General features: G+C 36.6%; 1 protein-coding gene and 1 long non-coding RNA gene across 6 annotated transcripts in view; one reads left to right on the top strand and one right to left on the bottom strand.

Annotated features, from left to right (window-relative positions):
- Window positions 1–23,092, bottom strand: part of LOC125061672 (neurobeachin) — a 538,892-nt gene that overhangs the window by 114,847 nt on the left and 400,953 nt on the right. The gene's annotated exons all lie outside the window — the stretch shown is intronic.
- Window positions 9,350–9,884, top strand: LOC125061677. Its single transcript, XR_007119071.1, has 2 exons — window positions 9,350–9,454; window positions 9,641–9,884. It is a non-coding gene; the product is annotated as an uncharacterized LOC125061677 (long non-coding RNA).

Genomic DNA, 23,092 nt, shown 5'->3' with positions numbered 1-23,092 from the left:
TGTTTGTTTGAAATGAATAGGCACCGAAACTACTGGACCGATTTCAAAAATTCTTTCACCGTTGGCAAGCTACACTATTCCCGACATAGGCTATGTTTTGTTTTCAAAAAAATTAGGGATGCTTATTAAATCTTGAATAATCTAACCCAAGGTGTAAAAAAATAAACAAAAAACTTCTTTCAATCGCGTGCGAAAACTATTATGTATTTCAATTTTTCTGGATACATCACTATCTATAAAAAATGTCGCGACATCATGTCTCTATCTTTTATAGTTACGTCACAATAAGCGTCCTTTTATTAAAATACCACCGCTAGAAAAGACTCTTTATTCGTACCTAGGTATTGATCCTTATAGAAATAAATACCAAGGTTCACATAAGCTACAATTTAATGGCATAACCACCAAAAAAGCATGGTGGATTGGTGTTCTCCTGCCGTTTCTCTTGAATAGTTTACTACTATGTAATATAACAAAAATCTTAGCCACAGCAACGCTTGGCCGAGTCTACTAGTTTATAATAAAGAAATAAGAAATAGAATATTAATACAACTTTAAAAATTTTCGAGGAGCGAGGAAACACACTGCCACAGGGACAAACATTTTTAAATTGTTTTAATTTTCAATTTATTAATATTTGCGAGCAGTGTTGGCCAAGCGTCAGCGTGCGACTCTCATCCCTGAGGTTGTAGGTTCGATCCCCGGCTGTGCACCAATGGATTTACTATGTGCGCATTATACATCGAACGATGAAGGAAAACATCGTCGAGAAAACCGTCTTGACTTACAAAAAGTCGACGTCGTGTCAGGCACAGGAGGCTGATCACCTACTTGCCTGTTAGATTGCCAAATGATCATAAAACAGAAATCTGAGGCCCAGACCTAAAAATGTTGTAGCGCCACTGATTTATTTATTTTTAACTAACTATATTTGTAAGTGTAATCTATAGATAGATAATTTTTTAATCACTTGGATACGAGGTTTTTGGGCATAATATTCGCTAAACACTTGCATTGGTGTTACAACCCACGAGTATAATATAGTGCAGACTATATTATATACGTATGCTAATTGAGAATGAGCTTGAATTTTTGAGGATTTAAATAATTTTCGATTACCTATTAATATTCCTATACACGCGATAGACGAAACAAAATTTTCGATCACAAATAATATCACAACTGTTTAATTATGCAAATATTACGACTCGTAACTAGAATAAAATTTAGCTTCAATAACCACACTGTATGGAAATATATCCGATGGCAACACTGAATAATTCATTCCGCAAATTGTAATATTATACAAATGACATCGGTTTGTCGGTCGCGGCTCCTGCGCAGGCGAAATGTCATATATACCGATACCTATATTACATAGAGATAAATTCTTTTCGTTTAGTACATGAGCTTATAACTTATATAAAATTAGGGGTTGCGACGCTAACAAAAACTAACTTGACTAATCCTTCAATAGAAGGATTCTTAAATTTAAGTGATTTTTTATGATTGGACAATTCACACCAATTGACCTAGTCCCATGCTAAGCTGGTGAAGCTTGTGTTATGGGTACTAGGCAACGGATATACATACATGTTATAGATAGATAGACATATAAATACATATTTAAACACCCAAGACCTAAGCACAACACCAAATGCTCATCACATCGATGTTCGTCTCAGCCGGGGATCGAACCCGGGACCCATGGATTCGCAGTCAGAGGTACTAACCACTAGACCAATGAGCCGTCTATTATTACTTATATACTTTATAGGTAACATAAGTGACACTTATGTTACCTATAAAGTATATAAGTGTTGTCGACCAATTGGACATTATCAGAAACGAGAATGTTATATATTTATGAGTGTGGGAAAAACTAAAGGGCTCATTTTGGCGAAGTATGCGATGCTAACAGCAGTGTTGGCCTAGTGGCTTCAGCGTGCGACTCTCATCCCTGAGGTCGTAGGTTCGATCCCCGGCTGTGCACCAATTGACTTTCTTTCTGTATGCGCATTTAACATTCGCTCGAACGGTGAAGGAAAACATCGTGAGGAAACCGACATGTCTTAGACCCAAAAAGTCGGTGTGTGTCAGGCACGGGAGGCTGATCATCTACTTGCCTAGATTTAAAAATTATCATGAAACAGATTCAGAAATCAGAGGCCAAGACCTAAAGAGGTTGTAGCGCCACAGATTATGCGATGCTAACATTGTGTTTGCGCGTCTAATTGTCAACTGAAATATATATATACGTTATAGTTAAGTTACATATATAATATATACATGTAACTTAACTATATATTGCAGTCGTTTTTGCCGCACACTATGTGCAACCACCTACTGAATTATTTCCGAACCATATCGACTTTGATGCCTTCAAGAAAAGAGCTTACCAATTCTATAAGCCCGGCAACGCACTCGCGAGCCCATAAGATTGACAGTGTCCATGGGCGGCATCACTTAAACTCAGGTGAGCCTCCTGCCCATTTGCGCCACAAAAAATATATTTTAGGCGCATGCGCATTAATAATTACGTGCCCTAACGGTACAGTAGCGCCACCATACACTGTGCATACAAAAATTATGGTAATCGGCTAAATAGATCGTTCATGGTGAATACCAATGCTGTCCTCATGATGCACGGTAGCTTCTAAAACTCTTATAATCGGAGTATTAATTTAGGTCCATATTCGAGCGCTGTCAAATGTGTCAAACTTTATACAGAAATGTTTTGACAGCTGCTGAAAGTTTGACTTTGATTAAAAGTTCATTTGTGTGCCTTTCGACTAAGATGAAACAATTTTCCTAGTATGGACGTTTCAATGATGTCTACGGGTGTCAGGCAGAAAAGGCTGATCACCTACTGGTCTATTAAATGACGTTATATACATATATATATGTTATAATTATAATTTCCGAATCAAGGGCGTATATAACTGGCAAAAAGCTGCGTCACAAAATATATCATTTATAAGCTACACTTATGAACGTCATTACAATTGTATATGTTATTTATAAACTTAAATTAACTGCCAGTTCTCAAACTGCGTAGACAGAACTAGAAAAAGATCAGCTACAACATTTTCAAAAATTTAATCACTTCTTAAGGACGTCTGTAAAATTGTTCTAAATTTAAATTTTCTCCTAATTCATAAATCAAAATCGTAGTAAAACCCTGTCACAAAATGAAAATCAAATAATTTTACACTTATGAATTAAAATTGTTCCAAATTTAAATTTACTCCCAGTTCTCAAATATCGTAGACAGAACTAGAAAAAGATCTGCTACAAAAATTTAATCATATCTTTTTTTTTTTTTTTTTTTTTTTTTTATATTATGGCAACAGCTTCAACTTTATGCCAGTTTCAAGTAAAAGGTTGGGAAACTAAACGCGAAAAAAAATAAACAAAGACATCAGAAGGAAATAAAGGGATAAGCTGGTTAAAAATAAAATATGTACATAAACATATTACATCTTAATATTATTATAGATTATGAAAGAAGATAATACATTATAATACAATAAAGGATAAAGCAAAAGGCAGGAGATTTTAGTCGGAAACGGAACATGAAGTGATTGTAAAGAATTCAGAAAGGAGGTACGGTCATATTGGGAACAAGAAAAGAAAATATGGTCAAGGTCACCAATATCTTCTCCACACTCACAAATATTACTATCAATAATACGAAGCCTTGCTAAATGATGAGGTGTACAAACATGTCCTAAACGCATTCTGGAAATGATAGAAGTGACAGTTTTAGAACTTTTAACCTCAAAGAACCATGGTCTACTGGGGATCCTGGGTTGAATTTCAGCATAATGTTTGCCTTTGAACTTGCTGCTTCTCAACCAAACATCATTCCATGACTCCCAAAGATGGGTTTTCGGAAGAGCAGCTAAATCATGACAATAATTAATGTATGGGACTATGTCTCCATCCTTTATAGCTTCTTTAGCAAGCTCATCGGCTTTCTCGTTTCCTTTAATTCCACTGTGACTTGGAATCCATGCAAAGATAACGGTGTAATTTCTTTGAGAACATATTAAAAGCTTATCACGTATTTCGCAAATAATAGGATAACAAAGTTTCATTTGGAAAGGAAATTTTTCAAGAGATTGTAGTGCACTTTTTGAGTCTGAAAATATGATTGTACTTTTAGATTTTAATAAAATAACTAGTTCTAAAGCTTTTAAAAGAGCAAAACACTCTCCAGTAAAAACCGAGGATTCAGGAGGAAGTTTAATCTTTTGAATTATTTTATGTTGCCAATGAATTAGACCAACTCCAACACAATCATCAACAGAGATTTTAGAGGCATCTGTAAAAATATAATCCCAACCTTCCCAATTTTGTTCCTCAACGCTACTCATGAAACGAATATTTGTTTCCAGAATATCTTGCTTACGGACGCCTATATTATATCTTATATCCGGATCAAGAATTAAAGAATTGAATTGTGTCATAAATATGGGTAATGATGGAGATCGATGAATGCGGCTGTGTAATGTTAAAAATTTACGAAAGCTTATTATTAGACATGGTAATGATTTGTGACGCCAGTAACGGGATGTATAAATAATATTGTTCAATTCATGCAGCCTTCCATGTAGAGGGTGGTTAGAAAACTGCATAGATTTGAACAAGAATCGATCACTTAAAAATTGCCTTCTTAATTTTAAAGGAGGATCGCAGCATTCTACTTGTAAAGCATTGGATGGGCTTGATTTCATTACTCCTGTCACAATTCTCAAAGCTTTTGACTGAATGACATCAAGTTTTTTACTTCCCAAGACACTTCCTCCATCTAAGAGAAATGTGCCATAATCTAAAACAGATCTTATAAGAGCGTTATACACAAGTTTCATAGAAAACGGATGAGCACCCCACCATACACCTGAAAGGCATTTCATGATGTTAAGCAGCTGTGCACATTTCATAACAACATGTTCATAATGGGCAAGTCCAGACAATTTTGAATCCAATATAACTCCTAAAAATTTAATTTTTGTTTGGAGTGGCAAAGATTGACCATTGAAGGTCACATTTATTATAGGAGTTGTGCGTTTTTTGGAAAATACAACTATAGAACTTTTGGAAACTGATAGATCTAGGCCATTTTTAACTAACCAGATATTAAGACAATTAAGTGAACTAGACATGGAATTGCAAGCCTTAACCACAGATTTATCAACGGAATAAAAAAGAAGATCATCTGCATATTGTAGCACATTTATATGGGAATTTATAGATAATTCTAAATCATACGTGTAAATATTATATAAAAGTGGGCTTAGTACCGAACCTTGGGGAAGGCCTTTAAAAACTGTACGCTTTAACTCGGTAATATTACCATCTTTCTGAACGATTAATGATATGTATCTGCATGATAGTAAATTGATGATAAAACGTATTAATAACGTAGGAACCTGTAGCTCTAATAATTTGCGTTGTAGAATAGAAATGTTCACATTATCATAGGCGGCAGAGATGTCCAAAAAGGCAGCAACAATATCTTCATCACGCGAAAAAGCTATGCGAATATCTGTGGTCAATATAGCTAAATTGTCTATTGTAGATTTTGACTTCCGAAAACCGTATTGACTATTGGCTATTAAATTATTGTTTTCTATAAACCATTCCAAACGATTCTTCACAAGATGTTCAGCAATTTTAGTTAAAACGGAGGACAACGCAATAGGTCTATATGAGGCAACATCATTGGTAGGTTTGTTAGGTTTTTTAATCGCTATAACTTCTTGAGACTTCCATGTTTCAGGAATATTACCTGTGACCATGACGGAGTTTATTAAATTTAAAAAATACATTAAGGCAGTATCACCAAGATGAGATAAAAATGAGTACATAATACCATCCTGACCAGGAGATGAATCTTTAACATGTGAAAGCACACCTTTCAATTCATGTAATGAAAAAGGAGAGTTTAAAGAGGAAGTGTCATCTATCAAAGACGATTCCAAAGGAAAGTAGATCGATTCAGCAGCTGATGGAGGAGCTAATCTGTCTAAAAAGGCATTTGTTAAAAAAGGGGGAAGTGAAGACGATGATAAAGATTCTTTGAAAGCAGATCGAAAACGTTTAATACTTGTCCAAACTTCTGAAGGGCACGTAGAAGGAGATAAAGAAGTACAAAAATTTTTCCAGCCTGCCTGCTTTTTATCTCTGAGGAATTTACGTGTGGTACTAATAACTTCATTGAGAATATCTAAATTTTCATTGGACATGTCCTCAGCATAGACTCTCTCAGCTTCCTTTCTTCTGCTTACAGCAACCATACATTCTCTATCCCACCATGGAGGAAAAGGAATCTTATTAGACGGATTTCGTTTGACAGAAAAAATCTGATCGGCAGATTCTATTAAACATGTAGCCAAAGCTTTAGAGGAATTGGTCTCACCACCGCTAACTAATTCAGGCAAATCATTTATTTTAGATTCGACAAGGATTTTAAATGCAAGCCAATCAGCATTATTTAATTTATATTTCACACGAGGTTGTCGTTTTTGATAAGAAGAGCGTCTAATAGGTGAGGATATGATAATCGGGAAATGATCACTGCCAAAAGTAGATGATGAAGTGTACCAAGAACGAGAAGAAGCAAGATCTGGAGTACAAATTGATAAGTCAACCGCGCTAAGCTTTTCATTAGGCTTTGTACGTCTGGTTGGTGAGCCAGTATTAAGTAAACACAAATTATGTAAATCTAATATTTCAACTAAACGTACACCATTGGAGTCAGTAGTGCCACAACCAAACATTTGGTGATGAGAGTTAAAGTCACCCAATAGAAGGAATGGACGACTAAGTGAAGAAAGTAAATTATTAACGCTATTGAGAATAACAAAAGAGGAACGAGCTAGGTAAATGGAAACTATAGAAATATTATCAATTTTTATGCCGACAATATTAATGGCATCATTAGAGATTAATGAAGAAAACGCTATTTCAGAAAAATTAATTGAGTTCCTGACAAGTAACGCTACGCCACCATGGCCATCAAATCTATCATCACGCAAGCAGGTATATCCTGGGATCCTTAATAGGTACCCTGGCTTCAACCACGTTTCAGATAACGCAACAACAACGGGAGAATGTTTATTTATCAAATATATCAAATCATGTTTCTTTGGAACAACACTCCTGCAATTCCATTGAATTATCTTGGAATCCATTATTTTTAATAACATTAACTGATTTAATTTTTTCATTAATAGAGGCAACGTGGGACGGTTTCAATAAGTTTGAGTTTATTAAACTAGTTAATAATGCTAGTATCATTTCTAATACATCAGATTTTTCTTCTTCTTTATTTTTGTGTCCAACCAGAGCACTGCCATTTTTAGGCTCTGGAACTTGGAAATCTTTTAAAACATTATAATGAGCAACACGATCATAACCATGTTGTGGTTTACGAGGAGAGCGAGGTTTTAAGAATATTGTCTTTTTATTTGAGGCATTAGTAGAATTATCACGAGATACAGACTTCGCTGCGGAAGGATATACGGGTTTTGGTACTTCCGGAATTGTTGAACTTAATGCATCTGCGTATGAAGGCTTAATAGAAGAAAAATATTTACTGGCTTCGGCATAAGACATGCAGCTCTGAGCCATTTTAACTTTGATTTCTGTCTGTCTCACAAATTCTGGACATGACTTATCTATCGCTGAATGGGACCCTTCGACTTCACACATTACACAGTACAGAGGATCTTTATCTGACCTGTCACATGATACACCTGCATGTTGACCTCCACAGTTATAACATATTGGAGTCTTAGAACGACATTGAACTTTGGTATGACCATAACGGCAGCATTTATAGCATTGTATGGTAGGATAAATATATATTTCTACTGGAAGAGCATTATAACACATGAAAATCCTTTTTGGTAAAACTTGCCCATCAAATGTTAATACAACTGATTCAGAGGGTTTCCAAGAAACCGAGTCATTAATTTTTACCTTGCGATTCAAACGTCTTATTTTAAGTATTTTGCCGCAGCCTATAGGTACGGATACATTTTGTTGAACTTCCTCTACACTCCAATCTACAGGGACCCCGCGAACTAGACCCATTCTTGTTACGCTGAAAGTGGGAATGAAGGCTTTTAACTTTTTCGTTTCCAAAAGATTGCAGTTAAGAAAATTATTGGCGTCTTTATAATCGGAAAAGCCAACTACGCACCTGTTTCTTCCTATACGCTTTACACTTCCGGGAATAATATTATTAAATTTGTTCTGCTTTAAAAAATTGCCAAATGTTATTGGATGGAGAATAGTCCCATCGTCAGGTGAACTTTGAATACGTTGAACATGTATAAAATAAGGGGAAACATCGGTAGAAACATATTCAGCACGGCCAATCGAACGGGGGTCCGTATTGGTTACTGAAGTTGTGGTGTTGTTTAAATTTCCCGCGTTAGAGTCTTGAGAGATATTTGAATTTTCCGTGTAAGATGTTGATGGTCGAGAGGATGTGCTATGTGAATTATTATTATTTTGCAAGTGTGGAGATGACGTGGATTGAGATATAGGTTTTGAAGTAACCTTTTTAATTAAAATTGACTCATCTTCTACATTGCATAAGCTTTCGCACTGACAGTAATCACCGCTAGAGCCACTACCTTTCTTTTTCTTAATTTTCGTACATTGCCGACAAAGGCGCAAATAACGTGTTCGTTTACGACTTCCTTCACCTGTTTGAGATGATACCGAACAATCGGTATCCATTTTGTCAAATTCATCTTGTGAACCAACAGATACATTTGATCCCACAGGGAGATTCAAGCCAACAAGGCCATCATCCCCCCGACCTAGATCGGGGGGCTTGTTCATACAATATTTACAGAAATTACAAAAACTTACCGACTACACGATGACACTATACACAAATATGATATAAAGATTACATATAATACAAAAATTAAAACTACCAGCTTATCCTCTGCGTTTTAACTAGTAAAATTAAATTAAATATTCAACACCGTGAAAAATACGTCTACCATGAACGAAGTTTCCCGCGCTTTTCCTAATCATATCTTAAGGACGTCTGTAAAATTGTTCTAAATTCAAATTTACTGCTAATTCTAAAATCAAAATCGTAGTAAAACTGCCACAAAATGAAAATTAAAACATTTATTCATTTTACACATTTTGTAGTAGAGTCCTTTTCATGAAAGAAGTCCCGCGGAGATTTTTGGAACTAAATTTGACAGGTCGGCCATGTTGTCGTTCGTCGATGTTATCAAGTTCGTTTGTTGTGGTAGATTTTTGTGAGTTTTTAACTAGCTTAGTGCATTTTAAAGATTGTTGACAAGAAATTGAGAAATGATATTGAAGGTGATAGAGTTCTGTGAAGCGGTACAAAAGAATCAAGGTGTTTTAATACCACTAAACAATGTTTAGAAGAGAGTAGCCGCCATAACAAGTATTTTTTAGAGTTGCCACATAATAATTTTTTGCTGTATTTATGGGACTTTTATGATATAAATTCATTTTGCGACAAATTTGAACAAATACATAACGAATGAAACTGAAATAAAAACATATATTACATAGTACATAAGCATTATAAACTTAAAGTTACTATTATTTTTAATTATTCATTATTCAGGTGTGTCAGAGAGTACTGTAACAAGAATTACAAAAGAAGGTATAACAGCGGCGAGTACTTCGAAGAAAATTGTCACCCCGGGGAAGAGTCGCCCGCATCCGAAATAGTATCAATATAAAAAGAACAATTATATCTACGGCTGGTGATACTGAAACAGAATCAGATTCTGTTCCCATCCACTCTTCAGACAGTGATGTTCCTATGGCCCCTGATCACAATTATTCAATAAAACTCTGAATAAAAATTGTAATACTTTTCTTACTTTTTACATAACAGAAATATTGTTTCATCAAAGTATGCAGAAAATAGTATTATTTGATAAATTACATCTGCTAAATGTAAATAAAATAGGTAAATTTTTTACTCATAAACGGCAACATTACGTCATGCGATTGCAGCGCCGCGTCTGGGGGACTTCTTTCATGAAAAGGACTTTAACTAAAATTGTTCCAAATTTAAATTTGCTGCCAGTTCTCAAAGGGCAATAAACTCCGTCCATAAAAATGTTTTTTTAAACCGTTTAAAAAATAAACATTATAAATGAAATTATAAAGTCTAATACAAATAGACCCATCCAACCTTTTCCAGAATCTTCATAACACATGGGGTCACGGCGGAACATCGCGGTTTGATAGCAACTAGAGAACAAGTGAAGCGGATATTAAAATCATTCGAGCGGGTAATACGATACGACGCTCACGCAGAGCCGCGCTTGCCACACTGTCAGCGGGAAAGCGTTTAGCAGAAGCGACAGCGTTTAATAATTTATTAATTGTATGTACGACGGATTTGCTATATGACAAGTTAAGCATACTTGAGTCAACATAATATTTAGGGACGCATAAGAAAAGAAAAGAAACGAGTAAGAACTAAGGCCTATAGGTGCGTCCGGAATATATATTACAAAAAATATCTTAAATTGCAAATTATAGCGATTTGTTGTTGATACTAACAATGACAGAAGTCTGACAAGTGCGTAGCCAGCCTTTTATTGGTACGCTCTTATCTTGATAGAAGTCTGATTTTCACATGATGATAAGTAATACCGCCGCCCGCGGACACTCAATGCCAGAGGGCTCGAATCTGTGTTGCCGGCTTTTTAAGAATTGGTACGCTCTTTTGAAGTACCCTAAGTCTTAATTTTTAAAATAGGGGGCAAACAGGTCTCATCTGATGTTAAGGGATACCGCCGCCGATGGACACTCTAAATACTAGAGCGCGAGTACGTTGCCAGCCTTTTAGGAATTGGTACGATCTTTTCTTGAAGGACGAGAAGAATTGATTAGAAAATACTTAAATTGTCAGAGCAAAAAACGCTATAACTTAGGCAGCCAACAATAAAAACGCTACAACTCGTACAATACATGTTTATCGATGTGGAAAACATTGAATATTTAGTAGAATGGAGTGCGCGAGCGCCGCGAAAAGATGCATTATAACGATAATTGCTCTAATAACAGATATTTCTTTGTACGTTTCTAGAAAAACATTATCCCACCATTGTATAGGATATCAGCTGTCATATTTCTAAAATTATAATTTTCATGGATAAAGTTACATTGTTAATTTCAAGGGGAAATCTATATTTAACCGACTACAAAAAAGGAGATTAAATCGACGTATTTTTTTTGTGCTCTTAAACTTAGGTTTAATTAAAATATGTCCAGAAAATTACTTAAAAACCATGTCAAAATTCATCGAAATCGGTCGAGCCGTTTAACAGTTGCGATTGATTAAAGTATGTACATCGATTTTTATATACCAAGGTCACATGAATAAAAAGAGTGCGTAACATTTGAAAAAAGAACACTTTATTTAACAAACAATAAATTATTATATTTAATTCCTCGCAAACATTCACAGGCGATAAGGGAACCGTCCAAAAAGCATTTCTGTGTTACTCCAATCGAAAAACGTAAAAAACGCGAAAAACAACCGTGACGCATACGACATTCTTCAATTCGACAAAGAATAAGCAAATTTTTACTTATCTCGAAACGGCTCAAGGCTCTCGTCGGTAAAAATAAAAACCCACCCCTCGCTAACGGTGTAAAATTTAAATCAACTATCGCATTGTTTTAACTAGGTCTACTGTAATTGCGGTAGCCTCTGAATCTTCTACCGCATTTACTGTTCGTTCCACAACTGACAATTATTTAAAGCACTGTAGTATTTCCGAACCAATTCGACTTAGGGTCCTTCAGGAGCGTACCAATTTTTAAAAGGCAGGCAACGCATGAGCCCTCTGGCATTGAAAGTGTCCATGAGCGTATCACTTGGCATCAGCGACTCCTGCCCGTTTGCCTCTTGTAAAGAAACAATGTAAAATAGTCTGTGTCATATCAGGTTCTGTTGCCTTCTGTATGTTTGTTATTAATCTAATATAGGTAAACCGATTTTGATGAATTTTTAGTGTTATGTGGAGAATGGTTTAGATTTACAGTTTTCAATTTTGATTCTTTTTATATTGAAACGTCAGGACAGAGTTAAGTGTAATACATAATGTTACGAGTATATGTGTGTAATAATAATAAATGTGGGTCGTGACCAGTCTCGTTTGAAAAATCTTTTTACACATATACATATTTACACATGTCTAACACATAACGATAAATAACCTGTATGATAGAGTCTGTCCTATAATTTTTTAAATAAACAATTACATGTTTTTTTACCTGCCAAAAAATCCTAATTTTGTCGACGCCATTATCTCACTAACATAATAAAATACGGTATAACTTACAGATCTACCGTAATTCTAGTTAACACTACTTTTGCGATAACTGCACTGAAACGCTGATCGTTAGAGGGAGACAGACGCGAGCAAGCGAGAGGGATATACGTATGATGGACGGTCAAAACACAGACGCAAGACGTAGCCCATAGCTCAAACCGCGCCACATACTTTCTCATCCTTAAAATAAACTATTAACTTTTTATGCTCGCCTGGTATATTTCGATGACATTTTTTTTTTAAAAAGGTGCTAAGTGGGATGATTTATATAAAGCGTTTCCTGTGCTCATTAAGTAAAAAATGTTTAGAATAATTCATGGATTTTTGAAGTGAAACTTCTTTATCGGGGTTGGAAAAAAATTTAGTGTAACATTTTTTCGTTACGCGTCACATTTTTCCGTTACGCGCCATCTTTTGAAGTGAAACTTCTTTATCGACGTATGGGAGAAATTTTGTAGCAGGTTACGCGCCATGTTGATTTTTGAAGTCAAACTTCTTTATCGGCGTTGGAACAAAATTTACACACATTTGTCACATTTTTCGGTTACGCGCCATCTTTTTCTTGTCCCTACCACGGTTGATCCGAAGAGATTCGAAGCCATTAGTAACAAAAATATATAATAACGATAACAATGATAGTAATACTAAGAATTCTATTACAATTAATGAAATTCTGTAATAATCTTAGTACTACATAGTACAGTAATAAGTTAAAATGAAATAATTGTATTTGTATTCATTCATGTCTATGATAATAAAAACCTTTTGTTAAACTTTATCAAATTTAACTTTATTTAACCAATTTCTGTAAAGTTGCATAAAGTAGATCATTTTTCGAAAAATAAGGTCATAAAGAAGTTTCACTTCTTACGTGTGTACATCAGCACACATTTTTAATATTTTTTGGCTTCCGCCCTCGGCTCACCTAGAGTCTTGACAAAGCTTCCCCACATCATTTAAAGGCCAAGCTGGTCTAGACACGCGACTCTCAAGCCCTTAGCTTGTGCCTTCGGACCCTCACTTTGACCCTGGCATACTCATAGCTGGAAACGTGAGAAAAGCAGCACAACTTAAAGGCAAGCCATAAGATTTTGGTCAAATCCCAATAGCAATGTGTATGCTCTGCCGATATTAAAGAAAAAAGTGCGTGCGTACAAAGTACACATGTCAGAAGTGAAACTTCTTTGTAAATTATTTATTACTAAGTTTTACCTTAGATGAACCCAATAGATGATCATGTACCAGTATATGATCACTCCATGTATTTGTATATCTATATTCACACTGTTTACACACTGTATACGTGCTAATGATAATATAAATTTAAAAAAATCTGCGCTTACTGCACAAGACTTTATGCGACAGAATTGCCATCTAAAGTTCTAATATGTAACTAAACGAATACATCAACCAATAGCGTGTATTTTTCTCGATCTCCGATACTCTCTCTCCATCTTCCTCACTATAGCCCTCCCCCACCTCTCGTTCCCCTGTGCGCGATGCGACGTTCACTCTATTTCACTCTCTCTCTCTGGATCTTTCTCGCTTACTCCCTACTCTCGCTCCATGGCTATTTGCTACATGCTACGTTCGCCCTTTCTCACTCTCTCTCAATGGCTCTCTCCCTTTTCTTCAACAAAAACGCTGCACATCTTGGTGACGTTCCGTAAACTCTCATGCGCCTAAAGAAGTTTCACTTCAAAAACCTATTGGCAACTCAATTTAATACACCCGCTCCTTCCCTTGCCCTTCTCGAAAACCTGGATTTTCCAAAGACAGTCTAAAATGGCACTGTCAGCTGTAAAACCGCTAGTGACAAAGCGACTTCTAAGCGTAAACAGAACTAATCTAATCATGATAGGGACATTTATGGGTCTCTTCTCTTTGTCCTGGCGCGAAAGAGCGCAGAGGAATTAGCCACGTTGTCATGGAATGTGTGCCTTTGGCTTCACGAACAGAAATCCTCGAAGTCGCTCCGTGAAGCCTGCGAAGTGCCCACGAAACTTCTGAGCTTCTGAAAGACTGGCTTAGATCAAATGGACCACTAGAGACAAAGCGACTTCTAAGCGTCAACAGAACTAATCTAATCATGATAGGGACATTTATGGGTCTCTTCTCTTTGTCCTGGGGCGAGAGACAGTGTAGAGGAATCAGCCACGTAGTCATGGAATGTGTGCCTTTGGCTTCACGAACAGAAATCCTCGAAGTCGCTCCGTGAAGCCTGCGAAGTGCCCACGAAACTTCTGAGCTTCTGAAAGACTGGCTTAGATCAAATGGACCACTAGAGACAAAGCGACTTCTAAGCGTCAACAGAACTAATCTAATCATGATAGGGACATTTATGGGTCTCTTCTCTTTGTCCTGGGGCGAGAGACAGTGTAGAGGAATCAGCCACGTAGTCATGGAATGTGTGTCTTTGGCTTCACGAACAGAAATCCTCAAAGTCGCTCCGTGAAGTCTGCGAAGTACCCAGGAACCTTCTGAGCTTTTGAAAGACTGGCTTGGATCAAATGGAGCACTAGAAACAAAACAACTTCCAAGCGTCAACAGAACTAATCTCCTAATAATGATAAGGACAATATGGGTCACTTCTTTTTGTCCTGGCGCGAGAGAGCGCAGAGGAATTAGCCACGTTGTCATGGAATGTGTGCCTTTGGCTTCACGAACAGAAATCCTCGAAGTCGCTCCGTGAAGTCTGCGAAGTACCCAGGAAACTTCTGAGCTTCTGAAAGACTGGCATGGATCAAATGGACCACTAGAGACAAAGCGACTTCAAAGCGTCAACAGAACTAATCTAATCATGATAGGGACATTTATGGGTCTCTTCTCTTTGTCCTGGGGCGAGAGACAGTGTAGAGGAATCAGCCACGTAGTCATGGAATGTGTGTCTTTGGCTTCACGAACAGAAATCCTCAAAGTCGCTCCGTGAAGTCTGCGAAGTACCCAGGAACCTTCTGAGCTTTTGAAAGACTGGCTTGGATCAAATGGAGCACTAGAAACAAAACAACTTCCAAGCGTCAACAGAACTAATCTCCTAATAATGATAAGGACAATATGGGTCACTTCTTTTTGTCCTGGCGCGAGAGAGCGCAGAGGAATTAGCCACGTAGTCATGGAATGTGTGCCTTTGGCTTGATGAACAGAAATCCTCGAACTCGCTCCCTGACGCCTGAGAAGTGCCCAGAAAACTTCTGGAAGGCTGGCTTGGCCCAAAAGGGTGTCCAAATGCGGAAACTGAGGCCAAACTACATAATGATTGTACTTTCTCCCCATGAAGCACATAAACAAAAACGGCCCGTTATTAATAAATCTCAAATTAATTTGTTATTAGTTATAAAAGTGAATTATTACGTGACATGGGTGGGCGCAGTGGGTAGCCGGGAATCGAACCCAACACGCGGCGCCTACCACCCGTCGTTCACTAGTAAATTTCTAATGATCGCTAGGTATTTTTGGAATTCAATAACGCACAAATCAATATTTACTGTTGAATTTATTGATCAAAGTTTAGACTTGCGGACTTCTCTAGACCTGTTGTCCAAATACTTAAAATAGTCAAATCGTGTAGTAACTACGTATATATATATATATATACTAGCCGATCCGGCAAACGTCGTTTTGCCATGTATATCATTTATAATAAAAAAATAGGGGTTGATTGTAGAGGGTTGAAAATTAGGGGTTGTATGTATTTTTTAATTCTGTAACATAAAAAAAATAAAAAATAAAAAATAAAATTTTATCTATAAATAAAAAAATAAAAATTAGGGGTGGACTACCCTTAACATCTGGCGGGCTGATTTGTGAATCTAAACCATTCCCAGATCCCCTTGAACACACACAAAAAATTTCATCAAAATCGGTCCAGTCGTTTAGGAGGAGTTCAGTCACATACACACGCACACAAGAAATATATATATTAAGATACTAACTGACCCGGCTAACTTCGTTTTGCCATGTATATTATTTCTAGGAAACATTTTTTTAGTTCAATAAAAAGATTACTATGTATAAAAAAAATAGGGGTTGATCGCAGAGGGGTGACAATTAAGGGTTGTATGTGTTTTTATATGTTGTATTATAAAAAGTAATAACAAAAAGTTTTCTTTAAAAAAGAAAAATAGATGTCCGATTCTCAGACTTGCTGAATATGCATAAATTTCATAAGAATAGGTCGGGCTGTTTCGGAGGAGTATAGGAACGAATATTGTGACACTAGAATTTTATATATTAGATAATATATTTTCTTTTAACGCTGTATATATTAGTCTTTACACATAAATGTGCAAAAAACAGACTATAGACTTGACAATTCAACATATCTGTCGTTTTTCTTTTTCTTAAAAAAGTTTGTATACCAAAGTGTACATTGATACTGGCCAGTGACATTTCAATAAAAAAAGAGTATGTACCCTTACACTAGTTTTTTTTTTTTTTTATAGAACGGGGGGCAAACGGGCAGGAGGCTCACCTGATGTTAAGTGATACCGCCGCCCATGGACACTCTCAATGCCAGAGGGCTCGCGAGTGCGTTGCCGGCCTTTTAAGAATAGGTACGCTCTTTTCTTGAAGGACCCTAAGTCGAATTGGTTCGGAAATACTTCAGTGGGCAGCTGGTTCCACATAGTGGTGGTGCGCGGCAAAAACTGCCTTGAAAAACGCTCAGTTGTGGAACGGCGGACGTCGAGGTGATACGGGTGGAATTTCGCATTCTGTCTCGACGTCCGATGATGAAATTCAGCTGCAGGTATTAATCCGAACAACTCCTCTGAACACTCTCCATGGTAAATGCGGTAGAAGATGCAGAGTGACCCCACATCTCTACGCAACGCCAAAGGATCAAGCCAACATATATCAAGTTAAGTTACATGTATATTTTAGTTATTAATTAGAAACGCAAACCAAATATTAACACACACTTGAAGCCGTTATGAGCCCTTTAGATTTTCCCACACTTATTAATTGTAATACAACATTCTCGCAATCGATAATGTCCAATAGGTCGACTACACTTATATTATTTATAAAAAGTCAAAATCATTTATTCATATAGGTAACACAATGTACACTTATGAACGTCAAAAAAAATACATTAAATGCTTCTAATTTTACATTAACTGCCAGTTCTTAAGTGCGTAGAACGGAAGAGAAGAACTGGCAATAAACATAAAAATAACAGTAGTGTCACTTAGATTTAAAAACCCTTCAATAAGTCAAGTTAGTTTTTTGTTAGCGTCGCAACCCCTAATTTTATGTTAGTTATAAGCTCATGTACTAATCGATTAAAGCCAGTTGACACACAGCTTCAAACAACACACCACACACACCGAGTCTTCAATTCTATTTTAGTCAAGATTTCGTAACCAAAGATACCTCTTAAAAAACCTCTTTACTCGTGAAATCTCAGTAAAGAGGGAAAATATTCAAATTAGTGGTACTTATTTGAAGTACCATAAGAGGTTTGAGAGCCACTTAAAACATGAGCACGTGCCGTTAAGTGTACTGACTTAAGTGAAGTGTAAGTTTTTTTACACATAATCGATATTTAATATATTTGTGTGATATAAAAAATATAAAGAAATGTGATTGCTTTTTTATTTAAGGGGGCAAACAGGCACGAGGCTCACCTGATGTTAAGTGATACTATGCCATGGACACTCAATGCCAGAGGGTACGCGAGTGCGTTGCCGGCCTTTTAAACTGCGCTAAAAAGTTAATAATAGGTTTCGATCTTGGGGCAAACGGAAGAATTTACTTAAGACAACCCCTTCCACGCTCACAGTGGACTTTAAATCTAATATATAAAATTCTCGTGTCACAATGTTCGTTCCCATACTCCTACGAAACGGCTCGACCGATTCTCATGAATTTTTTTATGCATATTCAGTAAGTCTGAGACTCGGCTACTATCTATCTTTCAAACCCCTAAGTGATCTTTGATTATCTTATTTGGTGATTACGTCAACTGTAATTATTTACTTTTTACACATATTACCCACACATTGTCCTTGCTTGAAAACGAAATGCATTTTCGAGGATTCCTACAAAAAATTCATACGTTTATGTATTTTTAAGTTGCTTTATTTGTTTACAAGAAGGGCGGGGGGGGGGGGGGGGGGTTATATATATAGCGGTATCACAATTTGACGGAAAGAAACAAAAGAGTGCTTCAATAAAGAGGTCATTCATAAGTAATGTTATAATAAAAATCAATCGAAATTATCTAACTTAAAGTAGCCACGAGTACCTACAGCGTCGTAAAGTTTATCTAAACGGGTGTGTCCGACAACGCCCTAACTACTGTTTTATTGGTACTAACACCTTGTGCCGATAAAAGATCGATGTGGTATTTGTTATATACATACAGTGTTACGATTTTATATAATAACTAGCTGACCTGACAAACGTCGATTTGCCATGTATATCATTTATAATAAGAAATAGGTTGATCGTAGAGGGGTGGAAATTACGGGTTGTATGTATTTTTTAATGTTGTATCATAAAAAATAAAAACAAAAAAAATATCTAAAAATTAAAAAAAAATTAGGGGTGGACTACCCTTAACATTTAGGGGGATGAAAAATAGATGTTGTCCGATTCTCAGGCATACCCAATATGCACACAAAATTTCATGAGAATCGGTCAAGCCGTTTCGGAGGAGTTTAACTACAAACACCGCGACACGAGAATGTTATATATTAGACTAGTGGACCCCACAGACGTTGTCTTGCATGATATTTCAAGCTATTAGGATATTAAAGTATGAAAGTACCGACTGCAGCGCCACCTGCCGGGCTGATTTGTCAATCTAAACCATTCCCAGATCCCCTTGAACACACAAAAAATTTCATAAAAATCGGTCCAGTTGTTTAAGAGAAGTTCAGTGACATACACACTCACAGAAGAATTATATATATAAAGATAATAATATTTTTTTGTGTCTCACATTGCCAGAATTGGTACTCTTTTCTAGAAGGACCCTAAGTTGAATTGGAAGTACTGTGAGCAACTGGTTCCATATTGAAAGTGCGCGACAAACGCCTTAAGAAACGCTCAGTTGTGGAACGACGGACGTCGAGGTGATACGGATTTGTATTCTGCCTTGACGTCCGATGTCGCTATGGCCAAATCTGGATAATACGGTGGAATAAATTCTGATTTATTATGCTTCTAGCTTCAAACACACTAGACACGTTAATTCGTTGTTGTTTTTGATTGTGACTTACTTTTTATGCAGAAAAAGGATATCAAATTCTGTTATGATATAAAAAACACTTTATGATCAGACTTATTCAATTTGTGAGGGGCTATAATGAAAACAAATGACAGTGGCACAATGCCACATTAAAAATTCAGAAGTTGAGGGACAGAAATACTTTAACGGGGACAAAACTTTCATTCATAACAAATTTAAATTGGCGATTTAGAGATTTTTAAGCTATTGCATAGATTTTATCGCGGGCTGTGAACGCGGTGACCGAATCAAGAAATTCCGTAACGAAAAAACCTAACACACGATGACGAGTCAAAGAAAAAACTTGAATTAATATCAAAGAAAAACAAATACTGCATAAATAAATAATTAAACCGTCCCCGAGTGCCACACGTTTTTTTTGTTACAGGGGGCTCACCTGATAACACCGCCCCTGAATACTCACATTACCAGACCTTTTAAGATTACGCTTTTTTCTGGAAGGACTTTAAGTCAAATTGGTTCGGAAATACTTCAGTGGGCAGCTGGTTCCACATAGTGGTGCTGCAAGGCGAAAACTGACTTAGAAAACGCTCAGTTGTGGAACGACGGACGTCAAGGTAATGTAAGTAAAATTTCGTATTCTGCCTCAACGTCCGACGAATGCATAATCTTTGATTAAACAGGTGTAGACCAAGTTTAAGACAGATTACGACACCACTGTACAAGAAAACCATAGTAAGCTAAGCCTACGGGACAGCTGTAAAAATTCTGAGTTTCAGCTGAGTTTCATCATCGGACATCGAGGCACAATACGAAATTCCACCCGTATCACCTCGACGTCCGCCGTTCCACAACTGAGCGTTTTTCAAGGCAGTTTTCGCAGCGCACCACCTGCGGAACCAGCTGCCCACTGAAGTATTTCCGAACCAATTCGACTGAGGGTCTTTCAAGAGCGTACCAATTCTTAAAAGCCCGGCAACGCACTCGCGAGCCTCCTGCCCGTTTGCTCTATAAAAAAGCTACCGTAGCGTGTAGGCTGCCGGCCTATGAGAACGGTCTTTTTAAAGTACTTCCGCGTTCAGAATTGCGTCGTTTACTTACTGTAGCACGTGTATATCTTAAAATAATGTCACTTAAGACGTAGCTGTTTATAATTTAGGTGCCTAATGGAAGGATCGCATTAAACGCTCCCCAAATCGTGCATATTTATAGGTCGGGCCAGGTGTTCCCGGGCAATATCTTAATAGCTTTACGCTATGAGATGCTTCATAAATAAAATCAATTTTCCTTAGCCACGAGTTTTTTTCCAAGTTTATTTTAGCCTCTCCGAACTTTGAAAATCTAATATATAAAATTCTCGTGTCGCTGTGTTTGTGGTTAAACTCTCTCGTGTCACAGTTTTCGTTGCCATACTCCTCCGAAACGACTCGACTGATTCTCATGAAATTTTGTGTGCTTATTGGGTCTGAGAATCGGACAACATCTATTTTTTATCCCCCTAAATGTTAAGGGTAGTCCAACCCTAAATATTTTTTTTAATTTTTAGATATTTTTTTCTGTTTTTATTTTTTTATGATACAGCATTAAAAAATATATACAACCCCTAATTTTCACCCCTCTACGAACAACTCCTATTTTTAATTATAAATGATAATATACATGGCAAAACGACGTTTACCGGATCAGCTAGTAAGTATATAGATTTCTTATTTTTCAATACAGATTATCAGTCTCTTAAAATAACTGCTACTTTTTTTAAATGTAATAGGAAAACGGGCAGGAGGCTCACCTGATGTTAAGTAATAGCCCATGGACACTCACATTGCCAGAAGGCTCGCAAGAGCGTTGCCGGCCTTTCAAGAATTGGTACGCTCTTTTCTTGAAGGACCCTAAGTCGAATTGGTTGGGAAATACTTCAGTGGGCAGCTGGTTCCATATAGTGGTGCGCGGCAAAAACTGCCTTTAAACGCTCAGTTGTGGAACGACGGACGTCGAGGTGATACGGATGGTATTTTGCCTTGACGTCCGATATTGAAACTCAGCTGCAGGTATTAGTACTACGCACAGCTTCCTTAAAGGTTTTTTCCTCATTCATTAAAACGCAAGCAATCATTGTAATTTGCTGTAGATTTGCGCGCCTCGACTAATAACTGCGGACGTCATATTTATGTAAAATTATATACATATACTAGCGGCCCGATCCGGCTTTGCACGGGTATAAAATATAAATCCTTATGTCTCTGAAAAATGTCTCTGTAAGCGGAAAAAATGACATCACGTCAGAAACTTCAAAAATAACATTATTTCTCCACTATTTAATGGATGTTATTATACATATAAACCTTCCTCTTCAATCACTCTATCTATTAAAAAACCGCATCGAAATCCGTTGCGTAGTTTTAAGGATTTAAGCATACATAGGGATATAGGGACGGAGAAAGCTACTTTGTTTTATACTATGTAGTAATTATGTATTGATTTATTTTCTTATGTGTGTGTGTGTCAGTGAGTGGTTCGACTGGTCGTCGTGTTCCTTCTTTAGGCTGGTGACTGTCCTGAACAAACGCATCTACTGCTGAGCTGATAGTTGCGAAAAATCCAGCATGATTACATAATTTTTTACCACATTAATTTTAATTCAAATAAAAGATACTAAAAATAATTTCCATATACTTAATTGAAATTATGTGTTTAATGCAAATTAATATTGAAATGATAAGAGCTATCAGTAAGATCTTTATTTTATAATTACTTTAATAAAATGCCCGAAATATTATAATGGGGCCATTATATATGCGCAATATTTGATGATATGTTGAAGGAAGGTGGGAGGAAACCAGCAAACACCATCAGCCAAATTGAGTCAGGGAAATTAATCAGAACATCCGATCCAAAGATTTATAAAATTGTTGGGCCGAAATAGATCCCAATTCTTAAAAGGCTGGCAACGCACTCGCGAGCCCTCAGGCATTGAGAGTCCATGGGCGGCGGTATCACTTACATCAGGTGAGCCTCCTGCCCGTTTGCCCCCTGTTCTATAAAAAAAAAGATCAATGAGCAGTTCTTATTCCATAAATGATGGGATTTTGATTATGATTTTTTTACAAGCTTCACCTGTATGTATGTATGTAACCGACTCCTTCGGACTCGATTTTGACCCACTTTTAAAGGACAGATTTAATTCAAACTTTGTACACTTATAAAGAATCAGCGACGATATAATAGGTTATAATATAGTGTCATAGGTTTATCTCGAAAAAAACAATGAAATTTTTTTTAAGTCCACAAAGCAATACGTTTAAATTGAGACAACACGTATTGCTGCTAGGACTAAAAAGTGGAAAATAAATGTAGTTTACAAAAACTATAAAACACGCTTTTAAAGCACATCAAACTAAAAAGTGAAAAATAATTCCTAATTTAGGCTGAAAGCTCTGTGCCATATTTTTCGTCTATCGAGCAACCCACGCTTTTTCACAATAAAACCAGTATTTTTTGTTCATTACCATTTTCAGCCTAAATA

Source organism: Pieris napi, chromosome 24 (genome assembly GCF_905475465.1).
Source record: "Pieris napi chromosome 24, ilPieNapi1.2, whole genome shotgun sequence".
NCBI classification, from domain to species: Eukaryota; Metazoa; Arthropoda; class Insecta; order Lepidoptera; family Pieridae; genus Pieris; species Pieris napi.
The sequence above is the reverse complement of the archived record's forward strand: the minus strand, read 5'-3'. Positions and strand labels throughout refer to the sequence as shown.